Source organism: Aegilops tauschii, chromosome 2 (genome assembly GCF_002575655.3).
Source record: "Aegilops tauschii subsp. strangulata cultivar AL8/78 chromosome 2, Aet v6.0, whole genome shotgun sequence".
NCBI lineage: Eukaryota > Viridiplantae > Streptophyta > Magnoliopsida > Poales > Poaceae > Aegilops > Aegilops tauschii.
Window position 1 is genome coordinate 375403228 of NC_053036.3, and position 20959 is coordinate 375424186.

A 20959-nucleotide genomic window follows, 5' to 3' on the forward strand; every position below is an offset into this window, starting at 1 on the left:
TTTATCCCGAAATTTCTAGTCAGATTAAATACAATTTCAATATAAATTTATATTACGTAAAAATCCAATGAAACATTGCGCTCGCAACAATTAATGAAATTAAAATTTTCAATATCCAAAAATAATATTTTATAAAGTAAACACGTGTTTGGTGCATTTTTTTTAGTTACTGCCGAGTTTTTATAATTACATCCCATTTATTATTTCTTAAAGCCCCTTTTCTTGTTAAGCCTAATGCATCCCTCCTAGGAAAGATTTGCAGCCCAGCGGGGCGGAGAATAACAACTTGACCTTGCCTGGGTATTCCTAAAAAAAAGTATAGCTGGGCTAGCCATTTTCAGCTTGAAAAAAATTAATATCTGGGCTGGATATCTGGCCTGGGCTAGACGGGCCACAGCCCGCCCAGTTAATACCTGCAGCGATGTTTACGTTGTTGTTCAGAGGAGAAAAATTAATATCTGGGCTAAACATCGAAAAACTCTGCAGTGCTCACACCTCAAAAACACAAATACTGCTCGAGCTGCTTGGTCCCAGCTGTCGGCCGCTTCTTGTGCAATTCTCTCGTTTATTGACTACTACATAGGTTGACAATGGTGTGGGACCGTGATGTCAAGAAACCAGGAGGAAGCAAAATAAATTATAGTTATATATATATATAATAAGGAGGCACTTGCGTACGTGAGGCTATGGACCTGGTGGGTCCCCATTGTCATCCTCTCCAAGTAAAGTCATCTCCTCGCCCGCGCGCGCTTTCCGCCCGAAACAGTCAGCGCCGCCCGCCCCGCTTCCCGGTGCAGGCGATTGCTCCGCCTTCAAACGACACAAGTGCCTTCTGTCCGTCCATCTGCCGCCCACATTAATGATACGCGGTTGCCGAGGTGGCTACTCCGGCGCCACATGTCCGTCCCTCCGCCCGCCCACCATTGCTATATAAACTGCTGCTCCGGCCATAGCCGTAGTCATCCGCATCCGTTCCCTTTCTCCTGTCCACACCACTACTGCCCACCATGGCTTCCTCGCGCTCCAGCGCTCTTCGGGACGGGCGGAAGACGGACCACAAGGAGATGGCAGCCATTGCTGCCGACCGGCTGGCCGGCAGGCAGCCCGAGGACGACGACGCCCCAATGGAGAACATGGTAGTCGACGATCCGGCGCCAACCCCCTCCTCCGCGCCATCCTCGCTGGTGCATTGCACCATGACCATCGGCGAGGCCCGTGCCCAATATATGGACAGGGTGAGGCAGATGCGTGAGGAGCAGTTCCAGGAGGCGCAGGCCGACGCCGCCTACAACCACCATCTCCTCCAGGAGCACCTGCAGGCGGAGGAGCAGATCGCCGCGGAGCGGGCGGAGCAGGAGGCGCTGCTCGACTCATACCGCTCCGCCCGCAAGGGCCGCCTCGAGCGCTTGCGGTACCACATGTGGGTGACGGAGGCTGCGGCCGCCTACAAAGAGGCTAGCAAAGAGGGCGATGAAGAGGGCGAGGCGCTGTTTGGCGAGACTGAGGACGAGGCAAAGGACAATGCCGGCTTCGATGAGTCCCCGCTCCGCTGGCGTCGACGAGGCCCTGCTCCGCCGAGGCCCCGCGGCGCCAACAACGAGGCAGAGGACACCGCCGGCTCCGCCGAGGCCCCGTCCCGCCAACAACGAGGCAGAGGACATCGCCGGCTCAGCCGAGGCCCCACCCTGCCAGCAACGTGGGGGAGGATTTCCACCGCTCCGCTGAGGCGCCGCCCGCCGGCAACGAGACAGAGGACATCGCCTGCTCCGCCGAGGCCCCGCCCCGCTGCCAACGAGGCCGCGCCACACAGAAAACGAGGAAGAGTAGAACACGGTAGGTCGCCGCCGCTCGGGTCCAAGTAAGGCCACCGCTGCTACCCTCCGGTTGAAGCCAAGCTAGGCGGGTTGACCATTGACGGCCGGTTAGCTTCTTGGCGGCGACGTGGAGTCGGAGAGCTGCGCTGGAGAAGAACACTGCTTCTACCTAACTGCTGGTGCAGTTGGCTGACTGACACGTGGGCCCAACAGGCCACATGTCAGTTACGCAACTGCACCTGCAGTTAAGTCACTGAAGCTTCTATTCGGCTCAGCGGGACACAGGTGGGCAGCTTCGGTTAATTAATTATACCTCCAGCGCACCCCTTTTTAGTTGAAAAATGTATGAAATGTAATGAAATCTGGCATGTTTATATGAAATCCGACAGTGTATGAATGAATTTATTTTGATTAGTTCGAATTCCTGTATCACTGGCATTGGATGAACATGCAAAACAATACGTACTAGCATTATTCCCAGGGTGATCGCCTCGTTTGCAGCAGTTTCACATGTACTCCCTCCGGTCCTTTCTAGTCTGCATACAAGTTTTGTCTGCAGTCAAAGTATCTCTACTTTGACAATCTTATACAAAAAAGTATGCACTTTCACAATGTGCAAAGTAAAAAGGAACAGAAGGAGTACAAAGAGTTTGAGCAGCTTTTTAGCGTTTCTGTACATTGCAATCAAACACACAGGCCTGGCAATTCATAGAGAACATTCAAAATGTTCTATGATTATGCATCTCAGCGACTCACATGTCAGAGGCAATATTTACTTCACAACTAAAGAATAAAGAAAAAAATGATCGACGCTGCTGACAGCAAAGGGCGTCCCATTCGAAAATATCAAACGCATGTCTTGGTAAAACCAATGAGCCAAATTTGACAAGGTTGTCCCATTCCAAAATATCAAATGCCTACGATTGTGGAATGGGCAGGGTTTGCCATCAGTTCGGACATTGACATGGCACCTCGTGCTAAATAAACCAGCTGTTATTTTTGTGCAGTTCCACCAAAATCAACCAAATTCGCGCGTAGCTTGTATGATTTCGCCCTTATATGTTGCAACGCCTTGAACTTATCGACACCTGCTTTCTTGTGGTGGAAATGAATTATTTGATGTACTCATGAACATTTTGTGCAGTTCCCATTGAAATCAAGCTGAGCACCCCTGTTTGCATAAATACAAAAAAGTGATTAGTATAAAGCAAACTGTACTATGAATTGACAGTTTCAACAGGCACATACATGGTCCATGTAGAGCACACTTTTAGAAAAATGGAACTCACCAGAAAGAATCCTAGAACAACATTGTACTCGCATCACAGCAAAAAAATGGAGATTTGTCAGTCCTTCTGAACTGAAGTTAGTTTGGTCTTGTGGGGAGTAATGTAAGCATCCTTCAACTGCTCCTTCTGATGAGAAGATAGACAGGACTTCTTCATCCTGGCATAATCGGAACTAGTCACTTCACGTACTCCATATTCTTCTTCAGAGGAAGATGATTCTGTTGTGCAAAGACAAGAGGACTACTAAATGCCAGCATCCCTGTTTGCTCGAAAAAAGGAAAGGAAATATTTAAAACAACACAGATGAAGCACTTCTCAAGGACAATACCACTTTTTCATGACAGTATCTAAACAGTAGCACAACACCAATAGAGATAACAAAGCTCAATCATATGGATGAAATCAGTGGGCGAGTACCAACCTTTGTCAGGAGGCTTATTGTGTAGAGCATACAGATGAAGCACTTCTCCGGAACCATCTGTTGCTATCTACGGTGGTGGCCATGCTTACTATATACTCCTCGATTAGTTTAATGTTTCCAACATCTTCTTGTGCAGTTCCACTAAAATATATGGTATCTTCAAAGAAGATCCCTGTTTGCACAAGTAGAGATAATTACATATTACATTAAGAGTGGCATCAAATCAGTGGCAAAACAATTGCTCGTTCCAGCCATAGCAATAAATTAAGATGCAAAACTATATCATTACTTGTGTCATCACAGTTCCAGTGCTTCATTACAGCACCGGGAGTTGATTTTTGTTTTTCTTCCGCTTGTTCTTCCCCTTCATCACTTGGTTCAGTAACAGACAAGCTTCGCCTTCAATGTAAGATTTGGCATGTCAATTAGGGAGCACAAGTATAGTACTAAACTTAATTTTCTGATGAAAGTGGCAAAATACAGGCCAGCAGTTGTGAAATATCCTTATCTTACCTCAATGGGATTTACGGTGCACATACAGATTGGAAGTCTTGACTCCATTTGTGCAGTTCACTAAAATCAAGCAACATTATCGTACAAGTAGCACAACATATGAAAGCACACTGCAGAATCATGTGAAAAAAGGCTAGTACTGACCTCTCATGATGCGGAATTCAAACAACTCATAAGAAGAAGATCTGAACCAAATTCGCCTTAACGGATAGGAAGTAAGATCTCCTCTTGTGCAGTTCCACTAAGATCAAGCAATCAAGCAACGTTGTCGGTGTGACATTTTGGTTGAACTGCACAAAACACTCTTAAAACAAAAGTGTTTTGTGCAGTGCAACAAAAGGTCACAATGGCAACGAGGTGAAGTAGATAACCCTGTTTACACAGAGGTGCAAAGGAAACAATTAGTGGTCAATAACGGTGGATGACACAGAAGCCAACAAAAAGAAGCATATACCTTATCTAAATGGGAAAGAAAGCAAGACAGTAGCATTTCTCAAACGGTGGCATTGATTAATATTAACATAGAGATTATATGAACAATAAAATTCGTTAAACATGTAATTTGCTTTTAACTGTGGCATTGCATCAATTTTCCAGCGGCATTATTAGAGGGTGTTTGTTTACAGGGACATTTTGGTGTAGGGACTAAAAAAAGTCCGTGTCAGTCCCATCTAAACCAAACAGGAGGGACTTTTAGGGACTAAAAGTGGGCATTTGGGACTAAAGAAAGAAGACCCCGAGGGAGTCTTTTTGGGACTTTTTCCAACAGTTGCCCCTGCCACGCATCGCACCTTGTCTCTATTAGTTCATTACTAGGGGTAACATGGTCTTTTAGCATGTCATTTAATAACCTCTAGTCCATGTTTAGTCCCTGGAACCAAGCAGGTAGGGACTAGGGAGTTTTTAACCAAACAGGGCCTTAGATTAACAACAACTAATGAGTTGCACGGGACAGTGGACGCACCAGCACCATGTGCATCTACCAATGTACTGTGGTCATGCACAGTCTGTTGCAACAAAGAACAAACAACCAAGGAGCATATTTGTGTTGGTCCTAGTTTTGTTATCTTTAGACACCTTTCCCTATGTGAGCGCAGCAAATCTAGTCCTGCTCAAACTCTATAGCCTTGTCCCTTCCTTTCCTTTTTGAACTAGTACTTTCGCCCCTTCCTTTCCTCTTTGAACCACGTCCTAGATTTATGCGATACAACTTTCCCCACTACTTTCCCCCATTCCTTTCCTCTTTGAACCACGTCCTAGATTCATGCTATACAACTTTCCCCCTTTATTTCCTCTTTGAACCACGTCCTAGATTCATGCTATATACAACTTTTCCCACTACTTTCCCCCACTACTTTCCCCCACTCCTTTCCTCTTTGAACCACGTCCTAGATTCATGGTATACATGTAGCTAGAGCAATGCATGTGGAGTAAGTAAATTATACCTTAAGGTTCTTGGGGCGTGGTTCGGTGGGCGATGGGACGGCGGCAAAGAAGAAGGGGTCGGAGGCCCTCCCGCGCCGCCGCTGGGTGGAAAGTGAACAGCTGCGCCGGTAGTCCCTCGCCGACGGCGACAACGTTAAGCCTCCTTCCCTTCCCAGCGGACGGATCCTGCCGGCTCTTTGAGCAGCAGTGAGGGGACAGAGAGGCCAACGAAGTCTTGTTTAGATCTGGAGAGGGCGAGAGAGTGTGAAGAGAGCAACTACAAGCGCTGAGGCTCCAGCGGGAGAGGGCGAGAGAGTGTGAAGAGAGCAACTACAAGCGCTGAGGCTCCAGTGTGTGTATATATACTGGAGAGAGAGTGTGAAGCGTGCAAACCCTAGAAAACATTTTGACCAGTCAAAGAATCCTCCTGGCACAAATTATGCTCAAGTGTAGTTATCGAACCCGAGACCTCAAGTTTGATGAGCGAACAGGCTAACCAACTACACAACCCTCCCGTTATGTTCAACGAGAGGGAAATAACCTTTTATACATTCCTGCATTCGTGTGACAAGCATGCCATGTTTTTTGTGTGTGTGGGAGTCATTGGGATTTCAATCATAATCGTGTCATGTGGCTTTGGTGGTAAGACTATCCACAGTGGTGCAGAAATAATGCAGCCTTAGTCACCTTACCTCTCTCCACGTAGTACGTTGGGTCCCACCAGTCAGAGGGTGAAACAAACAAATTAATAAGAAAAATTAAAAGCGCCAGCGGTGTATCTTACCTCACACATCTCGCTACTGCTCAGGAACACTGTCCAATTGATCCCTCTCTTTGCTCACGTACTATTTTAAGTGAATCCTTATTATAACATGCACACAAATTTTGGGCACTTGTATTCGACTTAAGTCAGTGTGCCACCGTATCTCGTATACTTACTACTCCCTCCGTCTAGGTGTAATAAGTCACGTTAGAAGGTGCAACGGGACCAAGGTGTGTGCGTGTGCGTGTGTGTGTGTGTGTGTGTGTGTATTTAACAGCATGTGTGTGTTAGAGAGAGCGACAGATCGACCTACTCCTACAGAGAGATGTTGTGTAGTGTAGTACGATTTTAGCCGTGAGAGTCGGTGCATCCTCTCATTTCCGGGCGTGTCCGGTAGGGACATGTGGACAGCTGCCACGCCCGCTCCTGACCAGCCTGGCCCACCCAAAGCCCCTCCATCGCCCGCGCGCGCTTCCCGTCCGAAACGGTCAGCGCCGCTCCAAAGAATCGGTGCCGCATTCATGCCCAGGCAGAGCGGACGCGACCTCTCACTGGCGCAAGAGTGATGGTTGCTTCATCCGTCCAACTTACTGCTGGGTCTATGTGATTTGACGGCTCATTGGTCTTTATTACTGAGGTGGTAGGACTGCTGGATGTCCCATGCTTTCGGCGAAAGGAGGTACTACTACTAGATTACAATTTTCTCCATTCTTACAGCGGAGGCGTGCAAGAGAAGTGAAAACACACAGGCTCGGTGATTACGTGGCCCACCTCACACTATCACCGTGCGACACCTAACTCTTTACATAGTACTCCCTCCGTTCCTAAATATTACTAGATGAGTCCCTGCGCGTTGCCGCGGAACAGCGGTATATCTCTCTGCGCAAAATTATCGATTTCATAGAACTAAAAAAACCTCTATAACTGCATGACAAATGTGGTAGCCAAACTAAATAAACTCCCATCATCATTTAGATCATCCCACGTAAGGAAAAAAGATCAGCCAACTCCTACTGCATAATGGGATTATATTTTTCTTTTTGACATGTTAATGGGACTTAAAAGCTCACTTACATGCATGCTACCGGTGCATGCTTGCATGCAGACATGTTGATGTGATTTAAAACCCACTCACATGCATGTGCCACGGTATTTCTGCATGCTTGCATGTGGCTTAGTGTGGAGCCTCTCAACGTCTAGATCAGACGGCTATTATGGACTGATTTACTTCATCTAACGGCTACATCAATTTTGATGATGTGGCTCAAGGAGAGGATAGAGAATTCCTAGTAGTGGGGGCTAGCTATTACTAGTAGATAAGTCTTTGTAGAGATTCCACTACATACGGAACAAAATGAATGAATCTACACTTAAAATGCATCTATATACATCCGCATGTGGTTCATGGTGAAATCTCTACAAAGACTTATATTTAGGAATGGAGGAAGTACTAGTATAGTACGTACTGTAATTTATCAGCGAGATAAATTTGTACAATGCTATGAAGCTTCCAGCTTCTGTTACATGTATCTTGCGTCCAAGGTTGCCCGTTGCAACATTTCATCAAATACAAAGGAGACTAACATGCATGCTATTGCATCTCAATGATTGACAGATCATAGCAAATATGTACTCCCTCCGTTCCAAAATAAGTGTCTCAACTTTGTGCAAACTTTAGTACAAAGTTGTACTACTACTAAAGTTGACACTTATTTTGGAACAGAGGTAGCTAAAGAAAAAAATGATCCATGCAGTCCCTAGCCCTTGAACCGTGAATCCTGACCAAGCTTCAATTTGCTGGCAACGTTCGAGCTTCCTAATAAATGAAGTTTGCAACCTTTTGACCATCGGATCATTTTGTGCAGTTTCACCAAAATCGAGATGAGCATCCCTGTGGCAAAGAAATTGAAGAAGCATTATTAGAATAAGATGACTGGGACTAGTTGATGAGACATAAACTCATCACAAATACAGTACGTAGAAGGCAGTAGAGGTATGTGCGGGGCAAAGAAGTAGAGAAATATCCACAGGGAGTGATGTGGGCAGCTGGAGCAGTGGTGCAAGCCGGCTGTAAAGGGAGTTGTACCTGAGGGACATAGCTCAACCTTGAGGAGGGCGGCGGGAGGCGGCAACTGCCCACGTCGCGGCAGTGAGCAAGGGACGAAGGCAACCTCACCGGCTTTGTGAGAGAGAACGGCGGGGACCCCTGACCGGGACGTGCCGACAGTGGGTTTTCGCCGTCGGCGACGGCCACCGCATCTACACTAAGTATCCACCCCTTCCCCAAGCGGACGTGATCCGCCGGGATGTTAGAGATGTGGCCACAGTCGTTTTGTGCGAGAGAGTGTGAAGAGAGCAACCCCAGCAAGCAACTGTGTAGGCTGGCCCGTCCTGACTATGTATATAGTGGAGCGGTTTCCTTTTCTCTCCATATGAACCTATCATATTGCGTACGTGCCACTGAAGAAAAAAAACTTTATTTATAAATGACGCGGCACCTACTACTCGTTCTCCTATAACCTTGCGCTTGGCATCTCCAAAATATTAACCTTGCGATTGGCTCTTCGCCTCTTCGGGAAGTCGAGCAATAATGGTAGTGTAGTATATATCGTTCTGGCTATATGAGACCGAATGAATTGCTGCACGTCCACCACGTGGGCGAGGGTCGAGGGGCGAGGGAGAGTGCTACATATGGAGCAAAATGAGTGAATCTACACTCTAAAATACGTCTATATACATCAGTGTTTGGAGTATGTACTAGTAGTTCATATTGAAATCTACTAAAGGACATATATATTCCAAACAATATGATATAATCTCTATAACCAAGGTAGTAGGGACGAGGAGTAAACGGAGGGAGTAGTAAATTTTTCTCCTCGTCCTGCGAGCCACCGCGCGCATGGGCGAGGGAGCGAGCGTAAGGCGGAGCAAGCTTCACCTCATCCTGCGAGCCACCGCGCCCGTGGGCGGGGGAGACAGCGTACTAAGCAAGCTTCTCCTCGTTCTGCGAGTTGACGGGACACATCAAAAGTACTCCTGTGTATAGAGCCTTGCCTCTAAGGTAGGCCCCACATGGTTTTCCTCTTTTTTAACATAACACGTCAAGTCGCAATTTGTTTGTTCACCCGTGGTAGACGATCCTCCCTCCACCAAGTGGACAACCAGTACACGTGCCAAATTACCACGTGGGCTGCCTTTTTCGTACAGAAATGAGCTCCACCGTGTACCCGCGCGGGTGTGGTTGGGAAAGAGACGGGAGTACGTGCGCCGTGCATGCACCTCTTCTCTTCATGCACGTCCCCCACCTACGTGGGTGTGTGTGAGAGATACAAACCGCGTTCGTGAGTGTTTTTTGTTTTGGGGTGGGGGTGGGGTGGGGGGTTGATTTCGTGAATTATTTATGGTAATATGTGTCAATGACATCTCAAACAAAATTTTGCATGCAATGTGTGTGAAATGGAGGCCTATCCATATCATACATAGAGGGTCGGGCAATCCACGAGAAGAGAGGGAGGGGTCATAGCTATCGATAGAGTCAAAGAGAGGATCAAGTGGGTGGGTGCGAGATCGATGAAGAGAGCCATCGAAATTGTGTGTGTGTGTGTGTGCAAGTCAAAGATATAGGGCGACTGGCCTACCGGAACCTTAGAGGCACATGTCAAGTTTGTGTGTGGCAAGGAGACATGACTAGAGCGCTCGATGTATTGGTGTGTGTGGGGGGGAGGGGGTGGGGGGAGGGGTAGGCAGAGGCCTAACTATAGAGGTAGAATGACTCGTATATGTGTTGAGAAGGAGAGACCCAGCTAGGTATTGAGGGAGATCGGTCGACATCCATACATAACTGAAGGACGGGAAATATGATGGGACAGAGAGAGAGAGGAGAGAGAGAGAGGGAGGGAGAGGGAGGGAGAGGGGTAGAGTGCTGGATGGGTGATGGAGTTGCTTCTCGAAGATGGTGGGAGAGGCCTACTAGACAAACTGAGGGGGGAACTGCAATGTTATCAATAAGAGTGGGGATGTGTTTCTGTGTGTGCCTGTGCGTGATAGATCTGTCGGGACGCATCCATGGATGATGAAGGGGAACCATGTGTTTGGTAAGCACACCTAACTAGATCGGTAGAACAATTATTGTTTGTCGGAGGAAGGGAGAGCCACAACTAATGAGGTAGATCGATTGACGTGTGGGTAAAAACGAGTTATAAGGACCTAGCTAGCTATATGTATAGCGAGAGATCAGTCGGTGTATGTCCATTTGTTAGAGGCAAATAAGGCCCAGCGAGACGGATAGACAGAGAGAATGGAACTAGGAGGTGGTGCGAGAGGCCCAACTACTAGCTAGATAGGGGGAGGAGTGTGCGGTTGTGAGATCGATGAAAAGAGGGGCGAGAGTTTACACGTGTGTCTGACCGTATGAGAGACACGAGGCAAGGACACATAAAGGAGGAGATTGAAGGTGTGTGTGTGTATGTTGTAGGCAGGCATTGCTGGAGAGGTTTATCGATCGGTGTGTGTCGGAAAGGAGTTGTGGAGACTCTGGGAGAATGACCTAAAGAAAAAAATGAATGTGCCCGGTGGATAGAATGCCGAGGGAGGGGGAGGGCGAGGAGGGCGTGTGCATGCACGAGAGAAAGTTAGTGGTAGCTACAAAGGTTAGAGGATTGTGTGGGTGTAAGAGACTAACAAAGATCATAATTTGAGATGAAAGCAGATTCATATATTTGAATAGGAGATCATAGTGTTTTAAACATTGCATGCATGAATATAGCGGTGATACACGTGATGTGCACATGTTATACCATAATGTGATAATGCATGGCGTTTGCAACTCACAGCTAAATGCCAAACAATCTAAACCATACTATACATCAAACAATCTCACATTTTATTTGAATTTGTGATAATGTGTGGCGTTTGCAGCTTACAACTAAATATCGAACAATCTAAACAATACTATATATCGAACATTCTCACATTTTATTTGAATTTGTGGTAATGTGTGGTGTTTGCAACTCACATCTAAATACTTGTAGCCGTAGGGGGCGGGGCACCATACATAATGTGATAAACACATTATACATATGAGACATGGTTTAGATTATGAAGATCTAGCTAGAGCTAGAAATGTAATGTGATTTGAAATCAAAATAAAGTGGATTCAAAAAATCTAGTTCGAGTTCATATAGTACACATAGTTCATATGTAACTCGAGACTAATCATGTGGTGTGCTGTGAAGATAATACTCAAACGATGGTTTAACTTGACAATAATGATGATTGTAGATCTTATTAAAACAGAGAAACGAATTCAAATGCTTTGACTTCACAACAATCATTACTGTAGATCTTATTCAAATAGAGAAACGAATTCAAATTTAGTTCATATTGAAGCGGTAGTATATACGTTTGGAATGCACTAAAACGTTCATTTGAGTAGTAGGTTGCATGCATTATACACGTAGCGAAATATTTTAATTGAACATAACATGAATTCAAAGTTTTGAATGACATTTGTAGTGCGCATTGATTTGGTACGGTACACGTTAGGCTTGTCCGGAAATTTCAACCCGCGCCTTGTTAGCCCGAAATATTTAAGATATATCTTTGTCTCGTTGTGCTCCGACAACTCCCTCCATCTCAACCCGCGCCTTGCTATTCCGAAATTACAACGCGCGCGAAAACTCCAACCTCATGTGAATTCCCGACACGCGAAATGCCCGTGGTACCCCTGAACCGAAAGAACCGCCTCAAATCGGTGGGGGTACTTTCGTAACTTACCCCACATTTTGGACAAACGCGTCTCTAAGACATGGTTCCCCACTGCCATCCCATCCGCCCACCCATTCGTACACCGAGGCCGCGAAAACCCGTGACGAAACCCCACACCCTGCTCCGTCTGCCACCCAGCCGGAGCCTCTTCCCCGACGACGTCGTCCACAGCAACACCTCGACGTCCCTCATCCACCGTATCGGATGAGGATCCGTCGTCGATCTCATCGTCCCGCCGATAAAGCCACCCCATCCTCCACCTCCAAGGAGCTGCCCCGACGTTCCCCTCGTCTTTCGTGCCACCTCCATTCCCACACCGCCGTCTTCACCTGCACCACCGGAAGAGCATCATCATCACCATTTCCTCGGATGAAGCTGCGGCCTAATCGGCGCCACCAAAGAGGTTGTACACTAATCGCCGCATTTTCTTCTTGATTCGATCTCACGGTACTGCTGGCGCTCGGTCCCGAGCCGACACGGCGCGGCTCCATCCACGGCGGCGGCGCCGGCCACTTCTTCCACGGCGTCGCTCCCTCGGCGGCGACGTCCACATCAGTAGGAGCTGCTGCTGCTTTAGCTCTCGCTCGCGCTGCTGCTCTGCTCTTGCTCTCGGTCCCCTGCCTGGTCTGCTCTTGCTATTGCTCTTGCTCGCGCTGCTGCTCTCACTCTTGCTCTTGCTTGCGATGCTGCTCCAATTTAGCTACACTTCAGTCGACTGAATCGACTTTTGGGTCAGTTGATTTTCAGGGGGTGGGGGGGCTCGCCGGGGTGAAGGAAGAACCAGCCGCAGCGGGGAGGGGGGCTCACCGGAGAGGTACCCCACTATCTATCTTAGGGTTCAGGATGGGAGCGGTGGTCGCCGGCGGTGGCGGGGCGTTGGCGGGGCGGTGGCGTGGGGATCGCCGGAGAAAAAGCTCGGCACGAGGGGGGGGGCTAGAGGGATGGCCGGGGCGGCGGCGGACCGGCGGTGTGGAGTGTTTTCGGGGCGGGCGGGGCGGCGCACCGCCGGCCGCGGGCGGCGGGGGGCTACTGTTTGGCCGGTGGTGGCTGGCGGCTCAGGGGGGTGGAGGTTGAATATGAACCGCAGGCCCTTGATTTCGTATCCAACGACTGCAAAATCGACTGACCAGAGATGAAAAAGTCAGTCGACCGACGTGTAGCCTCACCTTGCTAGTGCGTTCAGTTTCGGCAACAAAATTCAATTTCGACAGCAAAATTCAGTTTCGACAGTTAAGTTCAGTTTCGACAGTTAAGTTCAGTTTCGACAGTTAAGTTCAGAGATGAGCGGCTGATGTATTTTACATCTAGCACTTTGTGGTTATGTATTTTACGTCATGTATTGGAGATGCTATTAGAATTCCACTCAGGTTAACGTTGTTCGTTGTCTCTCCTGTCCTGCTTCAGCCTCGGCGTCGTACAACTGACCGGAGCTGCTCCAACGACGAAACCCTCCATCACAGCGGAGCAGTACCTCGGGCTCCATCTCCAGACGGCTAAGATCTTCTTCCCCTCCTCTGACAGCAAAGTCAGCCGGAGCATCCTCACCGGCCAACCCAATCACGCTGAGATCGACATGGCTTTGCCAAAGAAGTTGTACACTTGTTGCATCTCTTTTTTACTCTACATATTATATATATTGTCCACTGAGCACACAGATTTGTTCCTTTAGTGTCTCCTTGAAAGAAAAAACGTAGGAATTTTAATTTTCACTTGTCCTCCTTTTCAAATTCCTATTCATGAAGCACCAGACTAAGAGATAGTAGCATAATAGCATTATAACCGTACATTTTCTTGTAGTTTGACTTAATCTCACCATGCTTCTTTGAATCCTGTGATCTTCCAATTGTTGTGAATCAAACACCCAGATTGGCAGAAATCCTGTGTTTTTAAATTCTCTGTTTTGCACGTGCATTCCTATCCTATTCCTGTCTATTTCCTATCCCTGCATTGTTGGAATCCTCCAATTCAAACGAGCCCTTACAGAATTACTTCTCTTACAGATAGTTGTCAAAGAAAACCTTGCGTGGTTTGTCCCGCTCCTGCTGCGCCGTCGTCCACCCCAGCTCAGCTGCTCCAACGACAGAAGGGTCCAACACAGCAGGGATCCGGCCTCCAGACTGTCTTTCGCCGCCTCAGATCTTCTTCCCCGCCGCTGGCAGCCATGAAAACTGCATTACCATCATCAACCGAGCAGATGACCTCGAGGACTACACGGGTCCGCAAGAGAGGTCGCACTCTTTCTTGTCTGCTTACGTTATGCATCGCTTAATATTACATGCTAATTTATCGTCCTGTTCACCGATTAGACTCTGAGTTAGCTCCAAACTAATGGTCAAACTTGAGTTTTTAAATGGTTGTGGGGTACATATCGGGGCCGCTATCAATAGTATATATCTACTATCTGGTTAATCTCCAGTGTCTACTATGAGTTTCATGTTGGGTGGGAAACAAACAGTAAAGAAGCCATTATCTGTATTTTTAACTGAAGCCATTATCTGCCTGCTATTATTGGTTTTGGGTCTATCCACAGGTTGCTACCATCACTCTGAATTTCTGCATGCACTCCTTACATAATCTCACTATGTTTTATTCCTATGCATGATAGTTATTGTAAACAATGGAACTGAACATGTAGAGCAAAAGAGACGAGCTTTGCGTGGCAATAAAATTTCGTGTAGATGTCGCTCCATGGTAGGCGCAAAGGCAGCCCCCCTCCATGCATTTCGGATTGTAATCGAGAGGAAGATATCTGTTCTAAGGGGGATTCAGAAGGAGAAGACAACTCCTATTTACCCCCTGAGGTCTTCGCTCTAACTTGGCATGCTGATGTTGGTTATATCATGCATATGGCGTCTTGGATTGCTTACTTTATACATCAAATATGTCATCTGCTTAGTTTAGACATCCTTTGTGTGAATGCCATCTGTTTAGTTTCTTCATCATTTATGTGAATTATGCAACGCCATCTTGTTTAGCCAGGCATAATATATGTGAATTTTGCAATGCCATCCTGCTTAGCCAGTGATCTTATATGTAAATTATATCAGGCTGTCCTTTTTTTCGTTACATATTACATTTGTCAACAATGTTAGTACATTCAACTGCTCTTCGTGTGCATCAGCCATTTGACACGGTGATGGCAAATTTTGGAGTGAAAACAAGGTCTTCAGAGCAGACTATGCTATCTGACGAAGCGCATATCTCGCTGGTTACGGATAGCTCCTCAGAGGAGGATTCAGAGACAGATGACCAGTCCTATTCCCCCCGAGGTGTATGCTCTAACTTGGCAGGGTTATGTTGCTCATATCGTGCGTATGGTGTCTCGCATTGCTATGTCATTTGATTAGTTTAGACATGCTTTGTGTGAATGCCACCTGTTCAGTGTCTAATTACCATATATGTGAATTATGCATTGCCATCTTGTTGCAAGACATTATATATGTGAATTATACAATGCTATCTTGTTGCAAAGGCATTATATATGTGAATTATGCAATGCCATGCTGTTTAGCCAATCATCATATATGTGAATTATATCATGCTATCATTTTTTGTATTACGTGTTCCATTTGTCGACAACGTTTGTATATTCAACTACTCTTCCTGTGCATCAGCCATTTGAAGCGGTGATGGAAGTATCTGGAGTGAAAACAAGGTATTCAGAGCAGACAATGCTACCTGCTGAAGCAGACATCTTGCTGGTTACAAAGAGCTCCTCAGAGGAGGATTCAGAGACTGATGACCAGTCCTATTTCCCCCCTGAGGTCTATGCTCAAACTTGGCAGGGTTATATTACCCATGTCATGCATTTTGTCTTGCATTGCTTAGTTTTTACATCATATATGGATTGCCATCTGCTTACTTGCTTACTATATAAATCATATATTTGAATTATATCATGCCATCATGTTTACATAGTACATACACATCATCTATCTGAATTATGGCATGCCAACCCATTTAATAAAGACATCATATAGTTATATCATCTCATCCTGTTTAGTGTTTACAGTCATCATATTTTGAATTATGGCATTCTATCCGTGAATGCATGTGAATTATGGCATGCCAACCTATTTAATAAACACATTATATAGTTATGTCATGTCATCCTGTTTACATAGTCTCATATTTTGAACTATGTCTTTCCATCTTTTTTAGTTAGCCATCATAATGTGAAATTGTGTCATGCTATCCTGTTTAGTTAGCCATCATATATGTGAAATTGTGTCATGCTATCCTGTTTGGTTAGACAACATAAATATGAATTATTTCATGCCCTCTTTTAGTCCCCACTATCCATTGCACCTGTCTATCATACAATGTCTATACTTTCAATTACTTTTCTTGTTTATCAGCCATTTGAATTGGAGAGCGTGATGGCAGTATCTAAGGGAGTAACAACACAGTCTTCAGAAAAGATAGTGCTACCAGTTGATGCAGATAGAACCACGGTTGTACTTGCCCAAGGACCAGATCCACCACACATAACCCAGACTCTCGCAGATTGTACCCCTACCCAGTTGGACAGAGAACCAGCTACACCCCTTCTAACCCCAACCCCGGCAGATAGTAACCCAGTTCCAGTTGACACAGCACCGTCTCCAATGGCGCAACAGGTATGTTTTAAACCTGTTTCTTTAACTGGTTTGCTGTTGTAACCTGCTCTATGTTGATTTCAGTTTCAATTGAATAAATAGTTATGTTCTCATGTCATGCACATTACAAGTGTTGTTATTGCTCTATAGTTACCCACACTTATATTCTGTCTATTCTGCTTTGTCTTGAACAAATATTATTTGAACTGTGTCTCTATCTTGATTTGGCAACAAAAACTAGAATGATATAGACCATAAAGTGCCCATGGTACATAGATATATGTTTGTTTCATGCTGTTATCCTGTCCACTTTACTACTGAAATCATTTACCAAAATGAGTTTCATATACAACATGGTAAACATGTGATGTGTCTGCTTGTTTCTCTTTTAGAATGCGGACAAAATACTGGAGAACAGTACCGCGTTATCCAATGGTAAAGGAAGTAATGCAGATAAGGTTCAAGATAGTGAGACATCCCTGTTGGTCTCCAAGAAAGGTGATAAAAACTATCTTGACGACAGTGAGGGAACCCAAAAGTCCTGTCTTGATGTAGTGTTTGAGTTACTGGCCACTACTGCTGGCACAAGCTCTTCGAACTCGCTGCCTGAATCAGTTCGTCTTCTTGAGTCTCAACTTCAAGTTGAAAGACATCGATCAGATGTGCTGCGACAGGAAGCTGAAGGACTGAGGAAGTCCCTGCAGAATTCAGATGCATATTTTCTAGTGCAACAACAAGCGCTGGAGGATTTAAGCGCCAAACAAGAGAAAGTTAATAAGCTTGCTAAGCATCTTGCCAGCATTATGGGTACCCAGGATATTGTTTCTTGAGATCTTCTGAAGTGGTTTCAGTTCTGGATTTGTTTTGCTGCGGCGTTTATTTGCGCTGGTCGCCAACTTTGACAACCAGTGTATATGATATGCTGCTTTGTTCCCTATATTTGCACTGGTGGCGAACTTTGATGCCCAGTGGATGTAATATGTGTAATAGCCGTGATAGCCTAGCGTTAGTTGCTTGCTTATTTATTTCCTTGTTGTCTTGTTTATTTCTTTGCTTGTAGTCATTGCAGTTCTTTTTCCGTGGTTAGCTAGTGGCTGCAATAACCTATTTTTTAAAACTAGGCCACAATAACCATGGGCTAATATTTACTATAGTGACACTGGGCCTCCTACTGGCCGTAGAAACAGTGGGCCTTCTACGGGCCGTAGAAACAATGGGCCTTCTACGGGCCGTAGAAACAATGGGCCTTCTGCGGGCTGTATCATCAATGGGCCTTATACGGGCCGTATGATCGATTGGCCAAACATGGGCCAAACAGACCGCATTATGGCCGTAAACGGGCTAGAGTTGGAATCATCTGTTCATGGGCCGACCATAACGGGCCATCGTTAATAGGCCGTATTTGATGACGCTATGAAAACGGCCCAACGTATTAACGGACCACGAACGGGCCGACTGTAACCACGGGCCGACTGTAACCACGGGCTGAATTTGGCCAACAAGCAGAAAATGACAGTAACGGGCCGTAAGTAAACGAATGCTGGAAATGAGCCCAAGAATAAATGGGCTCTGAGAAGGCCGAAAGATAACATGGGCTGGAAACGGCCCAACGGAATAACGGGCCGTTAATGGGTATAAAGTGATACACTGTTCATTACGGGCCAGTTTCACCACGGGCCGTTAATGGGTGTAAAGTGATACACTGTTCATTACGGGCCAGTTTCACCACGGGCTGTTAATAGGCCAAGAGTTACATAGGGCCTCATATGGGCAGAAAGACGTCATGGGCCATACATGCGCCAGAAGTGAAAACGGGCTGGAATCATATTGGATGGCCCAGATGACGCTACTGGGCCTAATTCGGATAGGGCGTAACGGGCCTTGGGTTAGCGGGCTGTAAATGGGCTATATGCGAACACGTCGTTAACAGGCTTTCCATGGGCCGGCCCGCCACCTTTTGACCAAGTCAAACGGGCCGGCCTTTTCACAGGAATGGGCCTCTGTTGGGCCATGCCACGTGTAGTCGTATCATAGGCGCCTTCCGTCCAATGAGTGGATGACATCTGTCCCAACGATGAGCCGACACGTGTTTCCTCCAGCCAATGACGATTTTACACGTGGAAAATCCCCATTAGTCGGGGCTGTTAACGGGTTATCGGACCCAAAACCCGACCTGATAGCTTAACGGCGTTCCGTTACGGTGGATGCCACGTGTCGGTCACCCTTGACGAAAGCACTTCTGTGACGCGCGATTTATCGTCATGGAAGTGGACACTTCCGTGATGATAATTTTGGTATGTCATGGAACACTTCTACGACAGCATAGGTATGACTATCTTGATTCTGTCATAAATTTGTCATGGATGTACATGCATGACAAAAAACGCGACCTACTGTGACAAACACGTATCATCACGGAAGTGTATTTTTTTGTAGTGCACCATGTTGCATTTTGTGTTTTTTGGTGCTTACATCATTTAGTGTTTTATAATCTGAACTACTTTGGATCATTAGCTGGTTTTCAAAGTGCATGTAGCTTCACATTTCTCAAGTTATGTTGATTTCCGGAGTTTAAGTGCCTTCATATTTTTTAAGTTAAATGTTCGACCCTGGTAACTTGAATTCGTGGATCCGCCACTGCACACAAATCATACACGCATGCCAGTACGAATTAAATGAAATGCAGGGACTTACGCTAGCTCGTTGTACAGGCTCACTGCAGCTCTGCTTGCGCTTGGGATGTTCCATGTACAAGTCCATGTTACCACTTGCTTGGATGTGGAGGCCTTGTGCTCCTTGCGTCCCCCTCTGCATTTTTGACACGGCGAATGGTTGATCAAATAAGAGGAATTGACCTTGCTGTTGTATCGGAGGACAGATACTTACAAGGTTATACGGGTGTGCAGGATGTGTACCAGATCCCGTGGCACCGTCATGCTTCGCTAAAAAAAGGTTTTGCTTGTTTAAGATGATATCTCCAAAAGAAACAAGAGTTAAAGTCAGAGTTGCATAGGCGTGTAAGCTAAGAGAGCAGTGAAAGGATATCCAAACATCGTTGGAACAGTGCACAAGGGAGTGATGTGTGGATACCAAGTTCGGGCCGACGTTTGGTCATGCTCGCCTAGCTAGAGTGCGGGTCACTTCAGAGCCGTTGAGGGTGATGCGCTGGCGTTGGCTGGCCGCGCACGGATGCAGATCTTGAGTGGCAGCGGAGCGCTACGATGCGGTGGACGTGACCGTTGGTGAAGCCCCAACGGCCTCGGGGGGCGGAGGTGCGACGATGTGCTCAGTGAAGTAGCCCCGGTGAGGTGGGAGACGGCGTCGGTGAAGCGCACCTGATGCGATGGAAGTCGGTGTCTGTGAGGCACGTCGGTTGCGGCGGCCGACATTGTCGGTGGACCACACGGTGCGGTGGACAAGGGCGTAGATGAGGTAGCTCCGGTGCGGTGGTGAAGCGCGACCGCCGTCTTCGTCATCGTCGTCTGGCACAGGGGTGGGGAAAGAGATGAGACGAGGGGAGATTCGAACTTTGCTTGGGTTGGCGGCGAATTAAGGATTTGAGCAATCTGGGCGCGGAAGGGGACGGTGGAGAAGGGAGATTTTGCAGGGCTGGAATTGGGGCCGCTAGATATTTCAATCCGAAACGTGGAAGCGCGAACTTATTTTGTCGTCATTCTTTTTTTGGGGGGAGGGGGGAGGGAGGGAGGGGGTGGCTAGCTGGGTGCTGAGCATCCGTACGACACATGCGACCACCACGACATGGCCCTGGTCTACCTGGTGCGCCTACATTTGAGAATGCAAACGAATCTTCTTTCATTTGCAAATGAATCTGTATGTATTACCATGCCCGTGTTTTCCTTGCAAATAATTAGTCATTCGAAATGAGATACTACAAATTACTTAATGAGGAGTTATTTGAAAAAAAATCAAAACGGTATCCACGCTAACGTGGTTTAGAGTGTGTGTCGCATAATTAGTTATTTGAATTAGAGTGTGTGTCACATAGCAATCTCTAATTCTAACATGGATTTCGCATTTCATGGTATCCACGCTACTTTTTTAATACAAATTCATATGTATATCATGAACACCATGGTAGTGAGAAAACTTTGGATGGATTCAAACATATGACCTACAAAATAGCACAACAATCGAGTCAATGTCAACTTTTCCAAACCTAGTATGGCACAAATTCAAAATAATTACCCATATGCATGGTCCTCAGTTCAGATCTTACAATGTACACCGAATTAAAACATCGTTATTAAGTCTCATACTGATACGTCCATTTTGCATCATGCTTTTATATCGATATTTATCGCATTATGGGCTGTTATTACACGTTAGTCACAATACTTATGTCTATTCTC